Genomic DNA, 24,531 nt, shown 5'->3' on the forward strand with positions numbered 1-24,531 from the left:
TGCGAGGAAAAGTTTTGAAAATTGCGTGCATGCGCTAGTGTTAGTTCTATGCTAGCGTTCTGCGCACGCGCTCTTTATAACCGTCACTGTATACGCTGAGCATGGAGAGGCCGCTATAATAAACTTCTTTGAGACTTTATATGCAGGTGTTACCCGCCGCCGGTGGACGATACCTGAAGCAACAGTTTGAATTTTATTTCACCTTTTTTACTTGGAACATTGCCTTATACTTAACGCGTGTTGCTGACAGAGAAACGTTCGTTCCCATGCTGCTTCCATTATTGCAATTGCTCCTTTTGCACCCTTCTTGCCGGCGTTTATATCTACAGTCGCAACCAAAGCCATACCATACGTTGAAGACAAAAATCACGCAGAACGGCGAACAATGCCTTCGCCTACGCTTTGCGTCAGAGTTACTCTCCTCTAATTAAAAATATGAAGAAAGACAGGCAAGGCCGAGAAAGCTGCAAGCGATATTCCAAGGAAACGTGTCACCACTGCACCATCTCCGGGGGGGATACGTCCACATCTAGGTTACATGCAACACGAATACCATTAACCCCGCGGGGTTGTTACGGCGTTCGACTACTATTCCCAAGGATGCGGGATCGAATCCAAGGAGGCGAAAAGCAAGGCGCCCGTGTGCTGTGCGATGTCAGTGCACGTTAAAGAACCCCAGGCGGTCGAAATTTTCGGAGTCCTCCACTACGGCGTCTCCCATATAGCTTGAGTCGCTTTGAGACGTTAAACCCCACAAACCAAACTAAACGAAACAAATACCATCACAGTAGAAGACTGTCGTTGCTTAGTTGCTAGAGCATCGATCGCATGCGATCTGTGAAGGTTATCCCAACGCTCAGCGTAAAGAAGGCAGTCTGTTCACACTCAACCTGCCTTTGAACCTGGATGTGTGACTGAGCACAGCCAGAAACTGCTGCGATCGCCGGCGAAAAGCAGCCCCATGTGCGCCCTATACAGAGACATGCTCTGCTTTACTCAGCAACGCGCGTTGCTTCTCAAACGGAAAAGCCGCTCGTGCCGAGGCACCCGAAATTCTTTCGTTTCATAAGGTTCTCTCTCTTCGTGTTGTGAGCCTGCTTTTTAAAGAATTCGCAAGTTTTAACTCTCCTCAAACCGTCGCTCCCGCTGCTAAGTTGTGACGCTTAGCCCAAACATACCTTGAGTCTCGCGTACCAAATTGGCAAGGTTTTGCAAGTTTTCAACGAATCTTTAAGCAATATGGGAATGATGCACTTCTAAGTTAGGAAGATGGGAACGCAGCTGATTGATGACTACCCAGCGTGGTATGTTCTAGAAGCCAGAGCAGATACCTCAATGTGTTGCTTCAACGTTCCTGTATGGGTTTCACCTCTGTGGAAAATAATAGTGCATGGCTTCAACTCACATTCTTAAAGGTTCTAAAAATGGACACTTAAGCATGTCGGCTGACCAAGACGAAGCGGGAGCCTTACACTGAAACCTCTACTCAGCATTTTTCGGTTATGTCTGCGGCAGTGAGAGAAAATTCATACTTTGATACAGGGATTGTTTGTTGCATCTTAAAATCCTGTTGAAAGTAAACGTGGCGGAAACTGGGCCATATTTACTCCCAATAAAAACTATTTAGGTCAGGAATATTTAAAAAGTTCCTGACAGAGGTTCCCTACTTCATAGTTCCAGCAGAGCAAAGAATTTCCCCCTTATTTTCCTTCGAATTATAAATCAGTTCATACTGCGAGTCTCAAGTTCCTTCCCTTCCTGTTAATGGATGTTTTCGGTGGAAAATGGTACGGATCAGAAGCGAGATATTGCCCCTCAATTCATATGAATGCATCTTTTCTACCTGAATGACAGAATCTTAAACATGCTTCGTGCCTTTACTTTTGATGGTTAGCTGAGTTGAAATGCCGAACGTGGGGTTCGCTACTTTGCGCAGCTTCTATAGAGAATTGGCTAAGACGAGTTTGAATTTTCTAACTTCCTGGGTATTTCAATTTCAAGTAGCGCCACTATGATGTGGTGGCTTTTTTTTATTGCGCAGGTTTGATTTTCGGTTGGTAAATATTTTATGTGAACGCTAGCTTAATACAAACTAAGCCCCTAGCCGTTTTTCGTGATGATCTATAACCTGCGCCTTCCGACTTTATTTTTAAAGCGAGTAACTATAACTTATCTATTAGTGATTACTAATTAATCTAATCTGGCGCTGTAAGAAATATGGAAGGCTATACTTGGCGACTCAATAATCCACAGCTGAGTTACCCATTCCAGGACACATTCTCTATTTAGACCTTTGGTTACATTTAGCAGCGGCACATGGTGTAATGCAGGAGAAATAAACTCCGGATGTGTGTGTCTGTGCTAGTTATATTAACTAACAACTATTGACCGGCTTCCTAGGAGCACTTTGTACAACAACAGTGAAGTAGAACTTTCTTACGTTAATATAAAAGATTCAACCAAGGTCTCCTTAAGGAAGAAACAATACTGAAGCTTGCAAATTTCACTGGTAATTTCGTGGCACGACGAGGCGGACTTATGAATGCTAAGCAGTGACGCCACCACTGCTGTGCGCTTTATAATCGTAGCTCAACCCGGGACTTCATCACGAAGCTATATAATTTAAATATTGCTATCAACCTTATAGTCGGAATTCATTTGGGACGCTTGATATTTAATAGAAGCGTACTTTTTTCGGGATTTGTAAAACTAGCATGTTTATCACAAGAAATGAACACTATAACTGGTGGGTTTGACACCACCCTATACTCCATCCTCTCCTTTTGGCCCCGTAGCACAACTGGCCTATATTTCTAGACCTGCAGACAATTACAAGCGGTGCTAGATATTAAGGGGTGATTGGCTTTTATATCCGCACTCTTTATGCTTTTAGGGAAGTGGTGGCTACGGTTTGATACCGCATTTTTTACGGCCGCGGTCATGGTGCACGTATGTGACATATGGTGCGCTTCAAAAGCTTTACATTTTCAAAGCAAACGCCCTTCATCTGTTCATATTACAACGGCTATAAAACAAGTCAAGCGGTTTTAACAGAAAAAATATTTATGGTATGAACGTTAAGTCATAGTGCTAAGATGCACAGACAAAGTCTGCAATTTTAAATGCTTCAGGTTCTATCTTTATGCCGCATACCGTATAGCGCAAGTAGTAATGCATGGCAACCGCGAACACTTGTAGTCCTTAGCCTTTTCGAAGCCATGTAGACCGTGTAATAGCATCGCCGATGAGCATTAAATAGTTCTCATTCAGTATCTTTCTTTAGTTTTTTGCAGCAGTACAAATTTACACCTAAGCTGGACATTGGGTTTGGAATGCTGCATACAAACGCCCGCATGTACAGTCGTGTGCAAAAGTGGTATACAACACTTAGTGACGGAGCTCGGGAAAACTGCATCGAAGCGCTATCTAGTGACAGGGAGGAACATCGGCCACGGCTCAATCATGTCAATGAAATGAGGCACCGACACACTTGTCTCGATTGCAGATCCGCTGTTCGGCAATCCGCCATCGGCTAAGTATTGTATCCAACTATTGCTCACGACTGTACGTACGAACCTGTTGCTATTCTGTGGGAATGTGGGAATAAAGGGTGTTATTACCACCTGCCTTCATCCGCTTTCTCCCTTATTGACCCGACTTCCTTGCTACACTCCAACCGTGACAGACATGAATAAAAAATTAATTTTGCGTGTTTGTGCATGTCTTTGGACCAAGAAGACGGCCAAAAACTTCGCATAAACTGAGCATCCTTGGCCATCATTTTCTTGTCTACTCTTGTTTTTGTGGTTGAAACGTTATAATATTCGCTATGCTATTAAAGTCACATAAATATTTCATCACGGTCCGTTTTGTCCTTTTAGGACCCCAACCAGCAGGTAAAGAAGACGTGTTCAAACACTCCGTAGTATACCCGGAGGTTTATGTAATCATCAGCTCGAATTTTGCGAACGGAGTGCCTGATGATGCTCTGCTCAGCTACATAATACTATTTCTGGCTGGGGTAAGATATTTTCTTTACACTCGAACATTTCTTTAATTTCAGCACAATAACCAACCAACACTATAAGCAAAAGTAAGCCCACAAGGGAGTAAAAAGGAGATAGCTTGTCCTCTAACGCTCTCCTTTATTGGGCCAAACCATTACCTCAAAGATACGGGGAAGATTTTCATCACTAAATGTACGGAATTCTGTACGGTTTCCAGTAAAAGCATATTCCCTCCCCCGATCACATGTATAATATGCAAATAGCAAATTCAGGATAATGGAACGGCTGCAACAGGTGCTTTGAAATAAGCAATTAGAGAGACTAAAACATCGCGTAATATCCTGGTAATTGCTTCACATTCGCATGTTTTGAAATGAAAATGAGCTCTCCTAACCAAACATCGGTATTCTATCTTTTAGCGATGAAAATGTACACGAGAGCTGAGAGCAAATGCCGTGGCCCAACAAAAGAGTGAGCACATGCTACCCCATTTTTATTTCCTTGTGAGTTTATGTTTGTTTAAAGTGTACGGAGAAGTAATTCTTTAGACGATTTCCTCTAAGCTATGCCTCACCCCAAAAACCTATGCTTCTGTCACGTCTTAATCAAGTCTACACTAGATTCAGCGCGCTTCTGAGAAGCCCGCCCAAATGTTCTGTACCGAAGGTTTCATGCCTATGGAAAAAGAGGTTTATTTACATATACATTTCTTCAAATTTCGTTTTGAAACGACATCTACAAGGAAGATATTTAGCATCAGAGAAGGTAGTTACCAAGACGATTTACATATACATTTCTTCAAATTTCGTTTTGAAACGACATCTACAAGGAAGATATTTAGCATCAGAGAAGGTAGTTACCAAGACGATAGTCTCACTAGCTATTATCTATTCTAAAAATATTTTATTCCTGCGGCTTTCTCAGTTCGCGGTCGAAAATTGAAACCAATTTCCAGTGTTGAGACACAAAGACTGAAAATAGATGTTGACATGCTACTGATTTTAATCACAAAATTCGCCACCCTTAGAGGCCAAATAACCAAGTAAGGAAGAGCCACATAAAAGGCTGTTACTTCGAAAGCAGCAAAAGCGATTGTATGCTGCGAGGAAACAGCAAATAAATTTAAAATATAAAGTGAAAAAATGACCGATATTTAAGCGCTTTCATGTCCATTTTCGTCTTCAGTACTTTTGCGGGCTTCCGGCTCAATGGGCATGGCGAACGGACGTTTAAATGGCATTCCGATATCGGCTTTGCCGCAAAATCGGAAAGGAAGAAAGGCGGTTAATGAGAATGGGAAGCTTGCGGGGTAAGGTTGCCGCGGATGGCACTGGGCAGGGCAGGGGTTGATAGAAAGAGCCCTCTCTTCTGCTGTGGGCATATTTGAATATATGATCATGAAGTACGATGGGATGTCCTATAGAGGCGGCTGTCCTGAAATGACAACGGCTCCTGGCCTGTAACTCACCTTCTGACCATCTTTCGTGGACGCTGGTTTGCAACTCGGGAGAACCGCGAGGGCGCTCATAAGTAACTTAACATGCACCCACTCTTATGTCTCCCACTGCACCTGTTGCAGAGTTTCTTATTATTCTAATGACAGAATCATTCGGCTACCACTTTGAACAACCGACATACTTTTAAGGAGATGTATATTATTGGTATCCGAATTTTGTACAACTCTCGCTCGGCCAAGAAGAACAGAACTTTCATAGTTCGTCTTTTTGTCGAGTGCCTAAACGCTGCTTTGAAATATATACTTAAATTTTACTGGTAGTTGCTTTCAAGCGGGCCGCACAGGTGTTTAGCATTGATTGGAAAATAAAGAACACAAAATCAGGGAGTTTAAACACAGGCTTCAATCAGACCGCAAATGCCGGGCTGATACGCCGTCATGGCAGGCCGTAGCTCATATGATACTTCTCTGAAAAATTTTGATCGGAAAGGCCCTACATACGCAAAAGCAGAAAAATACCACTCATTCGAAAAAATTTACAAGTAGTTCAGAAAGATGGTGGATCGGGCTACTTGGTGCAGGTTTGGACATTTTTCGAAAGCTCTAAAACAACACGGACGGAGCAGAAGTAGACAGGGACGGGCAGACGAGCGCCCATCCGTCTGTTTCCTTTTTCGACCGTGTTGTTTCAACGCTTTCGAAAAATGTCAAAAATTACAAGGAGTGTGCTAGCTCACTTAAAGTAGTGGGTACTACAGGCATATAAGAGTTGTTATTTTTCTTCCATGTAAGCGATAATATAGAGTTAGTTTTCCTTTACGCAGGTTTGTGTATTTCCTACTTGAAATATATGCCAGTTTCAGAATTCTTTTTTATTTCAGATCAACGCCAAACTCACAGAGTTGGATAATCCTAAAGTTCAGCTTCGCTTGGTTGGAGTACTGAAAAGCCGTACTTGGGTACGTTCCGCCATTTTCACCAATGCTTTTCTGTGCCCATAATCTGTCTTGCGTCTGTACGTTTTTCCTGAAAAGTGGTGTTTTCCAGGAGCAGAGCATGCAGCGAAGAGGTCGCCACATACTTGCCTCGGAAACATTGTACGAGTTCCTTCGGCACGTCTCGGAACTAGGAGTGGGCAATCCTGACGTGTACTTTGTATTAACTGAGTAAGTGAAACGTATACGTACTTGGAAGTTTGCACGAAAACACATAATGGTCTTCACGTCAGCAGAATTGAAGACCCTCATGTTTATTGTTTCCCGTATGGATTGTTTTCACGTGCAACATGCCAGTGCTGTATTCGGCAATCCTTTTTCAAAGCATAATTAAGCAATCACATATGACATTATGAGCTATATATTGTTACGTGGAAACTCCCCTCCCCCCTGTTAAAGGCCCCGCCTTCTAGAGAACTAGTCTGCGACCCAGAGTTTCGCTCAACGAGGCACAAACTTACAGTTTTTATAAAAAAAGAACACTGGTTTATTCTGGGTGAACAGAAAAGCACTTTGCCACAAAACAACATCGAACGCCGCTACAATGCAAAACATGCGGTTGAGGCTCGCAACAGGCTAATGTTTTGATTAGAAAAGAAGGGGATTAGTGCTTTTAAATGGCTGAACAAAACATAGCGGGGTACGAATAGAGCGACGTGATGCGGCACATGCGCTTCGAGTGGCACGAAATACATTTCTTCTCACGTGGCCGCCGCTCACGCAAAAAACAAATGCCGACTATTACCTTACTTCCTAATGCGAAATTTGAGCGCACCTCATCAGCTACTTCACCTTTTTCGATAGATTGAGGCAAAGATTTTGAGCAGGACATGTATGTACTACTACAGACTTTCTTATTTTTCACACATATTCCTTAAAGAAACACTCCACTAACAGTTCTTGATTGTCATGAAGGAAGCTTTATGGTCGGAGATATGAAGGAAAAAAAGGAGTTTGCGGGAGGCAGCGCGTGGGCTTATAGGAACGTTGCGCGGCGAAGAGAGAGCAGCGACTGACTGATGCCGCTGACGCCAATAGCGAGTCAAGAAAACGGGGCTCTGTGTTTCGGCTTGGGATGTACGCACCGTGATCCGCTGATAGCGACCCGGCGCTTCAGCAACCGGAGAACACTGTCGCCGCCACGCAGGAAGGGGGGGGGGGGTACACGTGCGGCGAACGGTGGTTGCAGTATAGTAAACCACAATGGTTTTACTATAGGGAGCTTGCATGAAGCGATGCATGCTGGGTAATCGGCCATGATGATGTCGCGGGCAACAGACGGCGGGCAGCGCCGCCAGGCTGATTTGAGCAAGTGCCTTCTCGTTCTCGACTGTCCACCGAGTAAACACACGGCTTTTAGTGCGCCGGTCTTACGTGCATGTAATTATCTACAGATTCTAGAGGAACGCACGAGTCGACGCTGCGCCCGAAAAATCGGGAGCGCTATGGAGAAATGCAATGCAGTGCGACGCGGACCTGTTAAAGCTACGCTTCTTTAAGTGCGAAAGACTGACTGCACTATGCGTCTAAATCTGGCTGTCCGTCAATATCGCCGACATTCATGATTTCACTTCTGGCGAGTAGTTTGATACTTGCCTGGACTGGGGTCGATCAGGCGTGTGTTGGCCCGTGCGAGCCATGCGCGTCGGCATCGCTAGAGGAATCATTTGCCTTCTCGCCCTCGTGCAGTGTATTTTATATATCGAGAAAAACCTACATTTAGCCTGTTCGATCGGGCTAGCAGCGCCTACGCGCACTACCCGACCATGCAGACGAGGCTCTGTGGCAGTGCCGTGTTGCGTCGTCTGCTGCCAACGACAACATCATGGCGGATTACTCAGCATGCATCGCTTCATGCAAGCTCCATATAGGTGGTAGGATCTCGTGCAGCAATCGGAGAACATGCGCGGTCACCGCCACGAAAGAGGTGGGGGGGGGGGAGGGGGAAGGAGCGCGCGGCCCCAGCTGCGAAGCTGGTTACAAGGGACAATGCCGACGGCGACGGCGCGAAACGCAGGTACGGGCGCCAAAGAGCTTCGGTCTAAAACAACTCGGGTGGCAACCGCTCCGCAGCCTGTGCATGAAGTAAGATATATATATAAAGAGAGGACACTCCCATGTTGCCCCAGGGGCCCACTTTTGGGTTTCAACGCACAGCGGAGTCGGCGAAGCGTGCCAGCCTCATAGCGGGGTGCTTCAAAATACCAAATCTCGGAGGCCGCAATGTTACTTTCGGTTTCAATATTTCGCATGCGTCTCGTAGTTTGATGCACAGGCGCTTGCGCCACTTGCGCCAAGTAGTTATCGTCATTGTCTAAAAGAGCGGAGGCAGTACCTGAAGCAATAAATAACGATGTTGCTCGTAATCAACCCACTCTCGCGCCCCTTTTATATGGTACGACAGAGACGCAAAAAGTGTTCGCACGGGCATAGATGGGGCTATGGATAAAGAGGGAACCTGTAAAAACGTCCCCGCAAAAAATGTCCCCGGAAAAAATGTCCCTTTTCGCGAAGTAGGAAATAATATCCCCGAACGGGGACTCATGTCCTGCGTTTCCCAGTGGCGAGCTGTAATAATGAATGATGTATGTTAACTTAAAAAAGCGGTTTCACCTTTCGGCTTGGAAGTAACCACGAACATCGAACTGAGGCGGGCATTCATAACAAAAACAAAGGGAAAAATGACGGCAGCGATAATACGGTGACAGCGCCTCGTCTTCGCTTTTTTGTGGGAAGGTGAGCTGACCATTGGCTTTACCGGACCAGAAGCTTGGTGCGATGCTTTAGGGTGGGCATGGTGCACGACGGGTAATCCTCGCCCTGCTTACACCGTCATCATCCTTATCACCATTTTACACCATAATCAGAAGAATGGTTGAACCTCGTCACCAGAAGGTCTGGGAGGCAATTCTAGTGACGCCTTCTGCTTTGGGCGGTTCCCCGAAACTACCACGCGCCGATCCACTTGTACCTTTCTCAGTGGACAGTATTACCAAGCTGATTAGACATGTATTATTCCTTATAACGAGCTGCGGAGTTTGGAACCACGCAAAGTATACAGAGCCAGATGGCTCTTTCACTATGCTTTTACGCAGTTCTTGTAAACATCTCTAGCGCCCAGAGGACACAGGTTCCAAATGATGGTTAAATTTACCTCAAAGCCACGAAAGAATAGTAGACAAAGTGTACTTTTTATTTTTATGTGAGTTCCCGAATAAGTTATTTTTAGTTCCAGTTTTTGCCTTAAGGACATTTTTTCCTCGTTGTTGCTTCTTCAGGAGCTGTTTTTTCCCGGGACGTTTTAAACCTACACCCAGATAAAGGAGAACCCTTTGAATCGGAATGTTGCGATGCATGCCACCAAGTCGTGACAATTAATACTATTTGCACTTAATCTTGCCTTACTTGTAGTAACCAAATATTCTATATTCCGTTACTTAGACCTGTCTCAGTCTATTTTTATTTACATGCAGTCCTGAAGCTAACACTTTTTTTTATAAGTGCAAAGCCGTCTGACGAAGTCGTGGCACCTCGAGCTGGGCCGGAAATTGCGTCGAGTGTCTTCTCTTTATATGTATGTTATTCTATGGTCTGTGTACAGTCTAGCACGCTGTGAAGGTTATCGCGCGATCGCGCGAGCGTCGACCGAGGGCACGAACAGTGCCATGGCCCAGAATCTTCTGTCGTGGTGAGGGAGTTACCAGGCAGGCTTCACTCGCTCTCTATGATATTCCTTAAGCAGCCGCTACCCCCTTCTGGACAAGAAGCTTTCTCAATTTTCAACTTTTTGCTTTAGCGATCAGGCAGTGACCGTATTGTGCGCGAAGTAATATTCGGTATTATCTGTTATAGACGCTACGAAGCTACACCTGGCTTTTGAAACGTCATTGCTGCTGAGGAAGGAGCAATGGGTGGGTCACCCTAAAGAACATGCGAAAGAACATTAGATTATGCTCGCGATGTATCCATCATGAGCTGTGTCCCACCATTTTTATTGTTTGAAATATTTTATTGGTGGACAAAGTATGACGAGGCGATGTTGTGGTGATATTTTATTTCCAGCTTTAAAGTCGTTCAAACGAAGCAGTGCAAAGAGCGAGCTTTAGAGATCTTTGTCACGAATTTTGTTATTATCTACGAAGAGAGCAGGTAACCGAGCCCACACTTTCTTGCAGTGCACGGAGAGCTTAGAATAGAGAGAAAGGGTGGTGAGTTCATCACGGGCGTGATGTTTTTATCGTGGAACAGCAAACAAGGCAAAGAAGAATGCGAAATCGTGGTTTTTCTTGTTTTAAAACAGGTCGCTAAGCGCCTGGAACGCTAGGCTGGTTGACGATCGCGCGATAACCTTCAAATCGCGCTAAACTTTACACATACATAAGGATATCTCGCATGCACCGCTCGCCGACAGCGTGACGGCGCTCCAGGGGGGCCCCCGCATGAAATGCCCCCGGTTCTTCCATTACGTCCCCTCATTTAATTTCGTACTACATGCGCAATCGCGTTACCTCAACGCGCACCAAGACAGAGGAAAAAGAGTGCGTGTAGTTTAAAACGCGGAGAAGGGCGCGGAGCCCCATAGTTGCAGTGCTATAAACGAAAGCTCAAAATGGACGAAAAATTCAGCGGGCTCATTCACAACTGAAAGCATTGACAGCATTGCTTGCATTGACAGACTTCAAGCTCTAACGTCGGTACGTAGAGGGCAATTTTTTTTTATTATACACCGGATACGCTAGTGTAGCAAAACAGCATTGGAGATGTTGAAGATTTGTCCCTCTTGTGTAAACGGTGTATGCTAGAAAAATGGCCCTAAGAGTTGACGCAGCGAATATGCCTTCTAAGCTTGCGTGAGAGCTCATACCTACCGCCGCCACCCTGCATTATACTCCAACGTCTTTCACGTAACGTACCGTGACACGAAGGCTCGTGTGCCAAGTAGGCTTTGGCATTGCTTCTAAAAAGCGGCACTCATTTGTCATAAACACGAATGACAACCTTGTTCGGGATACATGTGGAAGTGAGGAGCGAATCACATGTATCTTTTGTGAGCACGTCATTTTCGCTCCTGAAGACACACCGTTTGCTCTTCTCCAGACCACCTCGATCCTTGCCTCCTCGATACTCGAACTGAGGACGGGTTGACTGCCTGCAAAACACCGTTTGGTTACCTGATTGCGTCATGTTTATGCGACAGGTTGTCTACTATTCCTCCTACTTCCCTCATTTGTTTTACATTCCTTCATCCCGCTAACTGCAATAGCCTTTTGGTAAACTTCCCGGCATTCCCTCTTTCTTATTGCCTCTCCTAGTGCTGCAGAAATGCAATGCTACAACATGCAGCGCAGGAATGTGTGATATTTTCGGAAACAATGCGCTCTTCGAGAGTATTGCATAGCCCTCGTTAGATTGGAACACCGCGGCCAGCGGCTTGGTGAGACAAAGAACATTTTAATTGAAAAAGACATGGTTTATCCTGATGAGCCCTGCGCGGCGGTATTATATTTTCCCGTATATTTATGACAGTAGCTGGGCTGCCAGAAAGAGGACGATAAGGTTCCCAGGGAAATAATTTTGCTGAGTTGGACAAAGGAAGAAATAAACACGTCGTCTGCGGCGGTTCTGGAACCGAATTCTGGAACGCTCCTTTGCCTATGGAATTTCCTCATTTCACATGAGGAGGCCTTAAGGCTTCATCAAGGAAGCGTTTAAGGGCGCCATCTATGTTCGAACCCTCCTTAACAGCTCCCAGACAGCTCAGCGCAGAGCGACTACGTACCGCTTGTGTGTGCCTATATCGAGGATGTGAGCCTAATATATCAATTGTGTTCGTTGAAATTGCAAATAATAGCAACTACACATCAATAGCTTCGTATTTCGTTCGAGGTGCGCTTTTGTAAACGTCTGTTTTGCGCTGCATCAGTTCTCTGGAAGACATGGCAGGCAAAACGTTGTTCTGGCAGCGTGCAAGTCCCATTGCAACGACTTTGCACGGGAAAATTGCGGATGTTTACTCTGCCACTGGAAACTCGGCGCCACCGCAGCTGCCAGAAGCGGCATACTGCGCATACGAGAAGACAGTTGCGCTGTTAAGCATGTGCAGCAGAAACAGATGCAGTATCACCGTCGTAATGGGCGGGGCCATGCAATCAGAGGACCTTTTCCGGCATGCCAGTTCACGCGGTGCCCACATCTCTGAAGTGTACCTCTCAGCGAATTCCAAGTTCAGTAGCTTGGCTTTATTGGACTTGTTGGTACCGCCTTTACCAAAAGTAACCTGGCTGCTCCGAAGGCTGCCAGAACAGGCGGGCGGCCGTGTGGCGGCGTTGCACTCGCTGGCGCTTGTGGATGCTCGCCAGCTCCGAGGGTAAAACAGCTGACATAACTTCACCCCCTCCCTCTCGATCTCTGGATGATGAAAACTAAGCCTGCATGGTGCGCGGGCTTTGTTTTTACGTGTGCAAAGCCCGGTTGGGCCCGGCGAGGGCACTCAGTAAAGCAGCGGTGCTAATCGCCCTTCTGAAGCAGATATAAGTCGCATTTTCGCTGCGTGAATATAAGTGGTTGCGTTCTGTCGTCCGCTGCTGAAACACACCAGCACAATTGCGCTTTTTTGCTTGTTTTAGGCGCCTGTAAAATAAGGATTGATACCGCACATCGAAATTTCGGTATGCTTCTTTCGAGGTGCCTTGCGTTCTGCCACTGCACGTGCCGTGGCTATCGCACAGAAAGCTTGTCAACCAATTGAAGCCCACTTATCTCTCTTTTAGGTTTGCAGGCATATGTTAGTGTCTTGGGTAAGATTTATATAAATTAATGTATTGACTGATTCTAATCAGTTCTTGCATTTGGGGTTTAAGTTACAAACTATAATGAAACATTCCTCAAGCTTATCCATTAGGCGCACATGATTACTCTCAATCGCGGAACACTTGATTTCGGGGCAACACTGTTTCGAAAACCTAGCAAATTCTTCCTAAAAGCGAACAAGACCTCGCCATTCCCATACTATCAGCTGTTTTTTGTTAACCGTAGTTACCAAGAAGAGCCAATAGCACCGCCGTTATACTGAGCGCCATAGCTCAGCACAACCCGGCTTCGCACACGTGAAATCGCAGCGTACATATCGCACAAGCCTAGGTTTGATCATCCAAGGAGCGAGAGTGAGGGAGCGAAGCTACGTCAGCTGCTGCACCCTCGGAGCTGACGTGCACAGGCAGGCGCCAGCGAACGCGACGCCGCCTCACGGCCACGCGCCTACTCCGACAGCCTTCGGAGCAGCCTGGTTACTTTTGGCAAAGACGGTACATAGTTCCAATACACTATAGCACAGCAAAAGACGAAGACACAAGAGACGAACACCACGAGCACTCACTTCCAACAAATTTTTATTCTCCCGAAGCATCACATTTATACGCCAGAAAACACGAATCACATGTGCCAACAGTATCATTCCTTAGAAAAACGAGCTCTTTATCTGAGAGGAGAATGGAAGGTGGGCTTACACACGTGCATCTTGAACTATTTATCTTTTCGGCTTCAATGATTTCGCGCGTCATCCTTTCTCTGCTGTTTCCTATTGCCACACTTTTATCAAAAAAGGCTTACAGGAGTTGCTGTGTGATGTCAGCGCACGTTAAAAATCCGCAGGTGGTCGAATTTCCTCCGTAGCCCTCCACTTCGACTCCTCTTTCTCTCTTTTCACTTTAACTCCCACCATCCTCCCTTCCCTTACGGCGAGGTTCAGGTGTCCACAGAGAGAAGTGTGACAGATACTTCGCCTTTCCTTTCCTCTGAACCAAATATTATTATTATTATTATTATTATTATTATTATTATTATTATTATTATTATTATTATTATTATTATTATTAAACCAAACAGCGCTGACAAGAGAAAGCGTTGATCCGTCGATTGCCAAAGCGCGGGGTGGAGCGGAACAAGCGTCCAAATCGCGCGACCAGCTAGCTGGCCCTCCGAAATTGACGTCACGTCCGCCTGTTTCTCAGTTTCGGCGTCCCTCTATCTAGCGTTCCCGGCAGCGACGAGGGCGTGATTACAGCGTGACCGTGGTGGGTTTTTAACACTCAAGTTTGGCTTCTCTTACCGACAGAGTTGAGAAAAATAGTGACACACATGATTAATAAAGGCCCTTCTTTTTAACCACTACATTTTATGCCATTTGAAAACATTCAGTTTCCTCTTAAGAACGGCTCACCTTCATTTTTTTAAGCGCTACTTACTGAGGTAGGAGTGCTTAATGACGCTTTCCTTGAAAAATTATTTCCCATAGGTACGCACTGCGCTACCTCCATGCTTCTTGCATCGCTCCTTGACCGGAATACACGCTTCCCTGCTCAACTCCCTTTGAGCTTGCGCAGTACAGCGTTTCTGGGGGCGCAAGCGACACCTACTGGGAGTTGTAGAGCGCGCAGAGAGCGCAGAGCGGAGATTCGCTGCTGCCTCTGCAGAGCCACTCCACTCTAAAGAATTACATTTTGTCAGATCAACTCTGCTTCCCTGTCAAGCGAAATACAGCTTTGAAACAATACTTGTCAGATCAGAAATGAGTGCTTTGGAAGAAGCGCATTTTATAGGTGTCTGCTTTTTTGCAATTTGAACCAATATATTTCTAACATTGGGTGCGAATGATCGATGTCAGACACATACAAACGGCTCCTCATAAGTGAAAAAACAGCGCTGTTTTTTTTTTCTAATGGATAACCAACACGCCCAAGCAGCCGTTTCTCATAACTCTGAGGGCCACTTTACGCGAGGAACGGCCTTGGATGGTTCGAAAAATAGACGCCTCTTTTAAATGCCTCATTGAGTTTATGAAGCATTGAGGATTCCTCGTTATAGGTAAGAAAACAGTTTAATACAGAGAAGGTTCACTAAGTTGGCCCTAAATGTATCGAAGCCTTACTTAGTACTAGAAACATTTCACGAAATGAGTTGGTAGCAAGGTTTAAGCAGAAATACAAAATTGCTAACAATATCCCCTTTCAGACATGATCAGTACTGAAATCGCTGATATCATTTTGTGTTCAGCCGGAGTGCACGAAGGACATCGGAAACTTTGTTTCGAAAAATTAGTGGAAATTCCTATGCGTGGAATTTTTAGCATTCCACAAATTAAGCAAAGCCATGTACTGCAAAACCTATTTTCATTGCGTTTGAAAGAGCTAGTATAAACTGGTTATTGCTGACCTACTGAGCACGCGACCTTCACGTAGCTTGTAACAGTGTTCCCGCCAGCCTGCGAACTATGTGTCGCCACGCGCGCCCCGTTGAGACCTCGCGCCGAGATGCTGAGCATAGACAACCCGCGAAATATATTCGGCCGTGTTGGGGAGTGCGTGGGGCTCGGACTGCAGCAGCACGCGAACACTCGTGTCAGCACTCCACCCCCCCCCCCCCCCCCTTCTTCTCCTCCCCCCGCTCGCCAATAAGATACTTTACTTGCCGGTCGAGAGTATACGTGGCACCTATGGACTGTGCGAGTGAACCCAGTAACAGTATCGTGTTGTATTAGTGTAAACATGGCGCTTTCCGGCTGAAATCTATTGTCTTTTGTTTTTCGCAGGTTACGGTCGCATGTTAGGTATTCCATAAGTAACACGCTAAGCAGGGAAGATATACACCTTCTCCCGTTCTTAACTTGGGCTCAGAGGGTCTAGATAGCAGCGCAGAGACGATTTCGGTCCCATTCTGAGGTGGGTTACCTCATGACGTCAACCTCAGGCTAGCTAGTGAGGTGAGGTTAACGTGAGCTCGGCGACAGCTCGAAATGTTTAGGGATGTCAGCACACAGTCACTGGCATGCTACGACACTTGGTGTTCGGTTATGCCCCGCTTGGATAACAGGATGCCGAAGCCAGCTCTCAGGTTTCTTGCACTTCACCATAATGCTCATTCACTCCGCGCCTGCAAGAAAACGCTTCCCTTTGGTAATGTAACTCTGGCCTCCTTGGAAGAAATATTGCTTCCACGCCTCGCTCCCGTCCTTACTTCGTGCATGCTTGGCACCAGTTCAAACCTACCGGAGTACGTACAGCATGCAGTTCACGGTGACTCGCGATAACTTCGTCAAACGCCGCAGACAAATGAAGCAAGTCTATAAGCAGTTCGAAAATTCGTCGTAAGCGGATAATTCGAAAGTAAGACTCTTTTGTCTGGTTCATAACGGTTCGCAAGCGCTGACGTCATGGCTATTGCCTCACGTACATTCGATTAAAAAGCCTCCCGCTGTACATTGTACGGCGACTTAACATAAATTAGATAAATGGAATCGTAAAAAAGTCTGATTCTGACAGAACAAGAACAGCACGCGAAAGCAGGCAAAACATGCTTGAAACCATCGGAGTGTCTCATCGGGGTCCTCCCCCTCCAATCCCTCGCTACCCTCGCTTTTCCATCTGCTACGGCGCATCAGGTGTCGCTTTTCTTGCTGCACTCAGTCATCTTACGACACCGGCCGCCACGAATTGTCATCACTGACCGGGGACGACAATTCACTGCTGATGTTGTTGAAGAGCTCATGCGTAATTATGCGCCGTAACTTTCCGACACTCGATGCCATACCATCCCCAGACAAATGGCTTGACTGAGCGCGTCAACAAAACGCTTATCAACATGCTAGCCATGTATGTGGACGCAGGGCATAAGAACTGGGACACCACACTACCCTTCATCACGTATGCGTTTAATACCGCCACGCATGAGACGACTGGGTACAGTCCATCTTTCCTGCTCTATGCCAGACCGCCACGCTACTCTCTGGATACTATCCTGCCCTTCACAAGCCGTGAAGACCCCTGTCTGGCTGAGACCCTCTGTCTCGCCGAAGAAGCTCGGAGAATCGCCCGATTACGGTCTGGTGCTTCACAAGAACGTTCTAACGTGCGATACGATGCGAGTCACCGGCGGGTCACGTACTCTGTAGGTGGTTTAGTCTGGCTATGGCGTCCAATTCGGCGCCGTGGCCTACATCAAAAACTCTTGGCCCACTATGACGGCCCATATGTGGTTGTCAAACGCATTAGTGATTTAACTTATGGAATAGCCCGCCTGACAGCATCGGGTCGCCGGTCTGCAAAAACCGAACTATGTCATGTTGCCCACTTGAAGCCGTGTCAGCCTCGCACAACTCACGAACATGCCCAGAGGGCTTCGTCTGAGTAGGGGGGAAATGTCACGCTAATGACGACGATGAAGGATGGTGATGGTGTGGCAGAAGAGGAAGAAGAAGCGTTGGTTTCTGGGCGCTAGTAGGCTTCATCTTGTTCAGCTACATCAGCACTGTAAATAAACACCCCTTCTTATTTCATCGTAACACTATATACGAATCCCCCATGCCATAATATATTTTTCATAATCTCCAGAAGGAACCCCCTTTGGTCTCCTATTCCTTGTTCCTACTCGCGTATTGACGAGTGATCCTTAACAACAACGCCGAAATTCCGCAGGACGTGGTGAACGTAACGTTCCTTACGTACCAGCACAGCGGTAAATGATGCAAATGATGGAACAATGGTGCTTATAAGACGCAGCTGCCATGAAGAGAAATTGATTGTTGATGGAGACGAAACTGTCTGCGCATGGTAAATGGTGACAAGCGTTTACCAAATAGGGAGAGGCAGGAACTTCATTCCAAGCTAGTGCGAAAGCAAAATGTAAAAAGAGCTCTTGCTCCTTTAAGGCTCTTTTTAATCTCCGAATTCAAGTGAATCCAGGATGTACCTGAAGAAGGAGAAGGATGAGGAATTCGGTAACGTCATAATGTCGTGTAGAGTTATTTCGGTTATAAGTGGCTGCTGAAAAATTGCAGTGAAGTCACCTGGTAGGACGTCAACATCCGTGGATGAGGTTGAGGCGGAGTGAGGGCACAGATCATATTTTGAGTTTGGGGCTAGGTCGAGGGTTGTGAGGTCAAATGCTCAGTTCTACTCCCATTAGTGCAATTCATTTTTAGTCGTCCAACACACTACGTGGAACGCGGAGGCAGAGGACTGTTCGGTTTGGCGTGCACGGCGGCCTAGGCTGGCCCGCGCCGAAATTGAGCTTCAAAGAGTAGAGGTTGATGCGCGAGGTCGTTTGTGCTCTTCATTGGTTTTGTTTTGTTGGATCATGTGAGATCTGCCTAGGTACGCGGATTAGTTCCGCTTTTCTTCCAGTGTTTTAAGGCCAAAGCCTCTACAGCTCGTGAGTGGCGTCCGCAGAAAGTGTGCGCAGAAATTGCGCAAGATCTGTGGGCGAGATTTGTCCGCGAGATTCCCCGTGATATTGGTGAAGTTCTGGTATATAGTGACCAATATAGTTAGTATTAATGAGCACTGAAGAAGGATTGAAGGAGATCCTCAGTTCGGAAACCGAGCCAACATTACAATAAATGGACATTTTCTCGCTCTACACTAAAAAAAAAAAGGACTAAAAGGGGTTGTAAGGTTAGTCGTTTTGGGGACCAACTGGTTTGCCACAATCATTAATCCTTTTGGGGACCAACTGCAAGATGCCAAACACTTAGTCTCCAAAGAATTAACTGCAGGAGGAGGAACAGTTGCTCTTTGCAGATGCTCCCCGAGAGACTGGCATTTGACCTTTTTTTTTATACTGGCACGCTCCGCACCGTTGGCACTGGTCGGCCGGAGAAAAAAAAAAAAGGCCGTAGATAAAAAGTAAAAGCTGAAAAGTAACGAAGCGCCTCAAGTACATTAAAATAGGCTAAAAAAGCGAAAAGCAAATCAAAAATAGGAGAAAAAAAAAAAACTTCTGCACCAGCGCGCTACGAACTCGGTACCTCATACTCAGTAGCGTGTTACGCTAACCACTCGACCCCACCGACCTTTCCTTTTTTTCCTTTTATTGGCTGGTCTTGACACGAGAAAACCAACAAAAATCCCTCAAATTCGATTTACGACACACTAAAATTCACGCACACACAACAAAGGCTCTAGCCTTGAGAGCCACTCGGGAGGTCCTGCTGTAACTTTCTGGATTGCCAAATACCTGTCCACGTTTTCCCGAAAATAAATTCTGGCAGGTCTTGCATTTTTATCACAATGGTAACCCGCCATTCTTGAGCACCATATACAGTGGAGGCCCATGAGTATAATTAAATCAATGGGGACCCCCATCCTCACTTTCTACGCATAAGTACCAAATGCCATGCGGGTCTAGCGGAAAATCTTTCATTGGCGTTCTTTGCAATACGTCCCAAAAATATACTCCTTCCCAACAGTGTAAAAAAACATGGTCTATGGTTTCTGGCTTCCTCCACACCGACCTTTTTTTCTTTATTGCCGGTCAACAAAGTACACACAGGCATAGAAATCACTAGCCTGCCTTTGAATCATGATATCCTAAATGTTTTTTATTGTAATCAATGCGTCAATCACGTTCATCCACTGAGGCTTCTCAGGCTGACTGCAGAGAGTATCTCTGAGAAATGTGACACTTTCAATGAAGTTGTGCCTGACCGATCGTACATTTTCTTCGGCGTGCCCAAATGCCATTGGAGTTTTCCAAATGCTGTGGAGGCCCAGCACCCATATGGGACCTCGTCACTTGTACGGGTTGAAATCGGATGCCGTAAGGAATAATGGGTAGTTCTTTTTTTAAAGCTCTTTGTAATATACATCCCAGTAAAAAACGGGATCCCAGCATTCTATAAAAACGTGATCGATGGTCTCTGTTTTTTTACATATTGTGCAGTTGAGGGTCCAAGGTACAAATATACCTTCATCATTAAGCCACGTTTTCACGGGAAGGGTACCAGAGTGGAGCTTGAAGAAAAACGATTTGACGGTCGTTTTTACCGGCATCTTCCTAACTCTCTTTAGGACATCTTGTCTTGGGCCTCCACAATATATGGATCGGAATAGAGGTGCGGGTACAAACAGGTTGAGCTAGTCCTTGTAGAATTTTTCCTGGATACGGTACTATACTATTTCCCTCTCGAGAAATCGGGCTTTCCAGGAATCGCAGCAGGGCGGCCAAAACGCTTTCGCATTTACTTAAGGTGACTTAAAGGGCCCCTGAAACGCCATTTACGGCCGTATTTTGATGCTACATGTGTTTAGAGGTGGTCTTAGTGAGCATCGAGATCACATTCAAAAAGCTCTGCGTGTTAGCTGTAATTTACAAATAATTTTGGAAAATTGCCGCTCGCAGCCGATTTGGGCGACACACCACCGTGCGTTTTCAGCCGCCCAGCCCATGCGACGTCATTGGGGTTAACGTTATCATTGGCCATGGCCATATGACGTCACATGTAATTTTTGCAATTATAGATTTTAAAATTAGCACTATTCTTCCTGAAAGAAGTATTTTATTCGTTAGTTATTATTGTACATTAAAGAAAGGTAAGAATTCTGCGCGCATCTTGATAGAAGCGGAACACTTCCGGCCGAGAGAGATCCGTCTGCTCGCAAAAGCACGTGTTGCCCGGTTGTCAGTCTTGAAATCTCGCGATCTCAACTGCTGCTGCTTTTTTTCTGGTCTGCAATGGACCACCATTGCTGTGTAGTTGGCTGTAAAGCCGAGGACAGGAAAGATGTTATAATGCGACATCGTGTCCCTACAAAGCAAGGTGTCACGCGGGAAAGCTGGCTCCAACGCGTCGGGCTCAAGCGCCAGGAGCTCAGAGTTTGTGGCCGCCACTTTTCCCGTGACGCATACCAGTATAATCCCAGTTTGGCGCAGCAAACTGGCCTCAACATGAGACGTCAACGCCTCAAGTCCGACGCTTTGCCGACGCAGTTTCTCCCTGGAATGGTAAGTTTTCTGCTGCGAGTTATTGTGGAAACGCGTAGCACGGCTCGGAGTCTCGCATGGAAGTGCATGAAGCCTAGCGCAAGTTTCAATTCAATTCAATTCAATTCAATTTATTTGCCATCCTGGTACAATGATGGCGGGAGCCCGGGGTAAAAGCTGCCGTTTGACAGCTTGACAAAGCCACGGGCCCCCACTTTGGCAGCACCACAGTAGTCAGGCATATATAAAAAGCACATGTCATGTGAATTTAAACACAAGGTAAGGAAACATTGAAATAATAAATACAGCTCTTGTCAGTGTACAGTTATGAAACGCAAAATACACAATGAAAATGAAAACAAGCAGATAGAAGCCCACACTTATGGCGAGAAAAAAAAAGAAAAAAAGGATGAGGAAACATTGAGATAATAAATACAGCTCGTGTCAGTTTACAGTTATCAACGCAAGGTACACAATCAAAACAAGCAGATAGAAGCCCACACTTACGGCGAGTAAAAAAAAAGAAAAAAAAAAGAAGAACACACACACAAAAAACAGGTTAAATCAGTCATGAACAAAACCGTTCTATTGAATGCAAAAAGTACTGAAACAAATTCCGACGTGCAGCCCTGGGAAGAAAGATATTGCTTTGTGCTAAGTTGTTAAGCAGTCGGGGTAGTCTATTAGCTAATGTTTGTTCACCAAACGAAGTTCTGTAAGTTTTTACACTCCACTGCTCAGCATTTCTTATGTTGTATGATGACTCTCGTTTTTCTAGCCCAGCTAATTTACAAAGAAAAGAAGTGTTGTTTGAGACCTCGTTTTTTATAGCCTTGCTTAAGCAGTAGTCATAAAGCTTGGTTATTGGAAGTATACTGTACTTTAAGAAAAGAGGTGTCGTATGGTAAGTTGGCGGAACATTTTCAAGAATCCTTAGGAATTTTTTCTGTAACACTTGCAGCATCTGAAGATTTCCTGCTGTTGTTGTACCCCATGTTAAATGACAATAGTTCAGACGAGAACTGAACAATGAATGGTATACCATCAACATTACGTTTCGTGGTAATACCTCACGGTTCCTGTATATAAGGCCAATAATATTTGAGCATTTATTTACAAGGAAGGAAACATGTTCATCCCATGACATTTTTTCGTTAAATATTACGCCTAATGTTTTAAATGAAGCCACGATTTCTAAGGGCAGGCGCAGATTCCTTGCGCGCAAACCGCTCTTGCGAGAGGACCACAACAAGTTAAGGCGCTGAAAATGTATGAAAGGGAGCTCTCGCCCTGCGGCGCGCGGATAATAAAAAAAAAAAAAAAAAAAGATAAGGCGACCTGCGCACATGGAACCATGAATTAACATACACTAACGTGTACGCGATCACAACAATCGCAGTATAATTTGCCTGGGTGGTGCAGTGGGTTAGGGTGGTCGACTGCTGTGCCCAAGGCACAGCGGCCGCTTTTCGACGGAAGCGCAAGCAAGGTGCCCGCGTACCGGTGCGGACAAAAGTAAACGGAGCACGCTTTTTCTTCATTTTTCACTCGGTGCATATTTGAAACTGGTAGTCGTGGGATGCGTGGACCGGTAGTAGACGCAAGTGCCCTTTCACGGACAAATATTTCCTGATCTCCAGTGCGGAAGGCAATTTGACTGAAAAAGCCTAGCTGCTCCGTTTACTTACGTCCGCACCTGTACATGTGCTGTGCGATGTCACTCAGTGCTGTGCGGCGCCTCGTCTGAGTCGAATTTGGGGCGTTGAACCCCATAAACCAAGCCTGACTTGTAATAAAAAAATACCAGCACACTAATAACAATACAGACCAACTGCATCCCCCCCTCCCCCACCCCCCATCCACCTAAAGATATGCTTATTTTACAGTGCGTTTAGTCTACTCTTGATCTTTGCCTTTTAACACCTGTATATGCATGTCTTTCTCATTCATGAAGCGGAAAATTGAAGGGGAAATTGGCTCGTTATGATACAATTAATGAAAGGAGCCGACAGTCGAGTCCAAGGTAAATGTAGGTTTTTTTTAAATACTTTTGTGGTGATATTGATCAGAATTAGTCCTGTAACGATTTTAGGCAGAAAGATGATTAAATACCAAGTGGAAGGAAAAATAACATGTGGTATATAGATAAAAAAAAAGAAGGTATCCCCTATGACCTTGCACTTGCAGACTTTTGTCTCCTTTCATTCTCATTCATGTGCAGAATAAAACTGCCATTAACACAATGTTGATTACGCACAAATTTCCTTTCTTTTCCTAGCATGGCAAACCATCATCGCCAGGAAGCCCGAAAGACCTCAGCACTACACAGGTTTCCTTTGGACAGGTTAGTACTGTTATCATGGTATTAATAACAATGTATATATACTTTTATATTTATATTTATGAATATTTAGGCCACATATATAACTTTGGAATATGTTGCACACATATATGATGGCTCTATTGTTAGAAGCTATATAAACTAGCACAACTGTTGCTATGTCATTATGCTTTCATGCAGTTAGTTACGTGTTCAACCATTGCTTCAGGCACCTACCGGAGGTGATCCAAATACCACAGCTCTTCCTGTAGAGGTGAGAATATTTTGGATAGTTCATTTTGTCCAGTGGATGATGCAAGTCTTTTGACATATGTACACACTTAATTTTCAACTGTACTGAACAGCTTTGTATTATATTGCATATGATGGCTCTATTGCCCGAGTAAGTAAGCTATGCAAATTAGTGCAAATGTTATGTCTGCTTCCATGCACAAGCTCGATCATTGCTTGAGGCACCTTCTGGAAGCAATTAAAATGTAGCTCTTCCTGTATAGATGAGATTATTTTGGAGTTCAAATAGTTAATTTTGTTTAGTGGATGATGCAAGGCTTTGGTGTGCACTGGCACACCAAAAAAAGAAACTCGGAGCACATATATTAACTGGATTAACATGGGAGACCCGACGTTCAAAAATAATGAGCTGCTGGATTGGTTCATGGAACAGTGTATTAGTCGACTGTCCTGCACTGTGTCTTTTGTTTGTGCTGCTAACATGCCTCCAAATTTTTCAGGGCTCTTGAAACTCCACAAACTACAGCTTGTCTGTGCAAATTTTTAGTCATATCAGTTCTCCACTTTCAGAATATTTGTGTATGTGTAGCAAGTTGACAATGTTTGCATTTTGTTACGGGCAGTTCTCTATACAGCACCTGAAAATGAAAGCATGAAAAATTTCAAATCTGCAACCATCATTATAATTATGAATATCTGTCTGCAGGAAGAATCACCAGCGGGGCCTTCAACTACTCGCACGCATAC

The 24,531-nt window shown here is 45.3% G+C and overlaps 1 long non-coding RNA gene across 1 annotated transcript in view; it reads left to right on the plus strand.

Moving 5' to 3' along the window:
* Nucleotides 1–6,343: 6,343 nt before the first annotated feature.
* The window catches only part of LOC146184529 (uncharacterized), a 44,582-nt gene continuing 26,394 nt past the window's right edge, over nucleotides 6,344–24,531 (plus strand). The window contains exons 1-2 of the long non-coding RNA XR_014708883.1: nucleotides 6,344–6,422; nucleotides 6,511–6,629. This is a non-coding gene — a long non-coding RNA (uncharacterized LOC146184529). The remainder of the gene's footprint in view (nucleotides 6,423–6,510; nucleotides 6,630–24,531) is intronic.

This window comes from Amblyomma maculatum, chromosome 7 (genome assembly GCF_055883805.1).
Source record: "Amblyomma maculatum isolate TAMU_Amacu chromosome 7, ASM5588380v1, whole genome shotgun sequence".
Taxonomy (NCBI): domain Eukaryota; kingdom Metazoa; phylum Arthropoda; class Arachnida; order Ixodida; family Ixodidae; genus Amblyomma; species Amblyomma maculatum.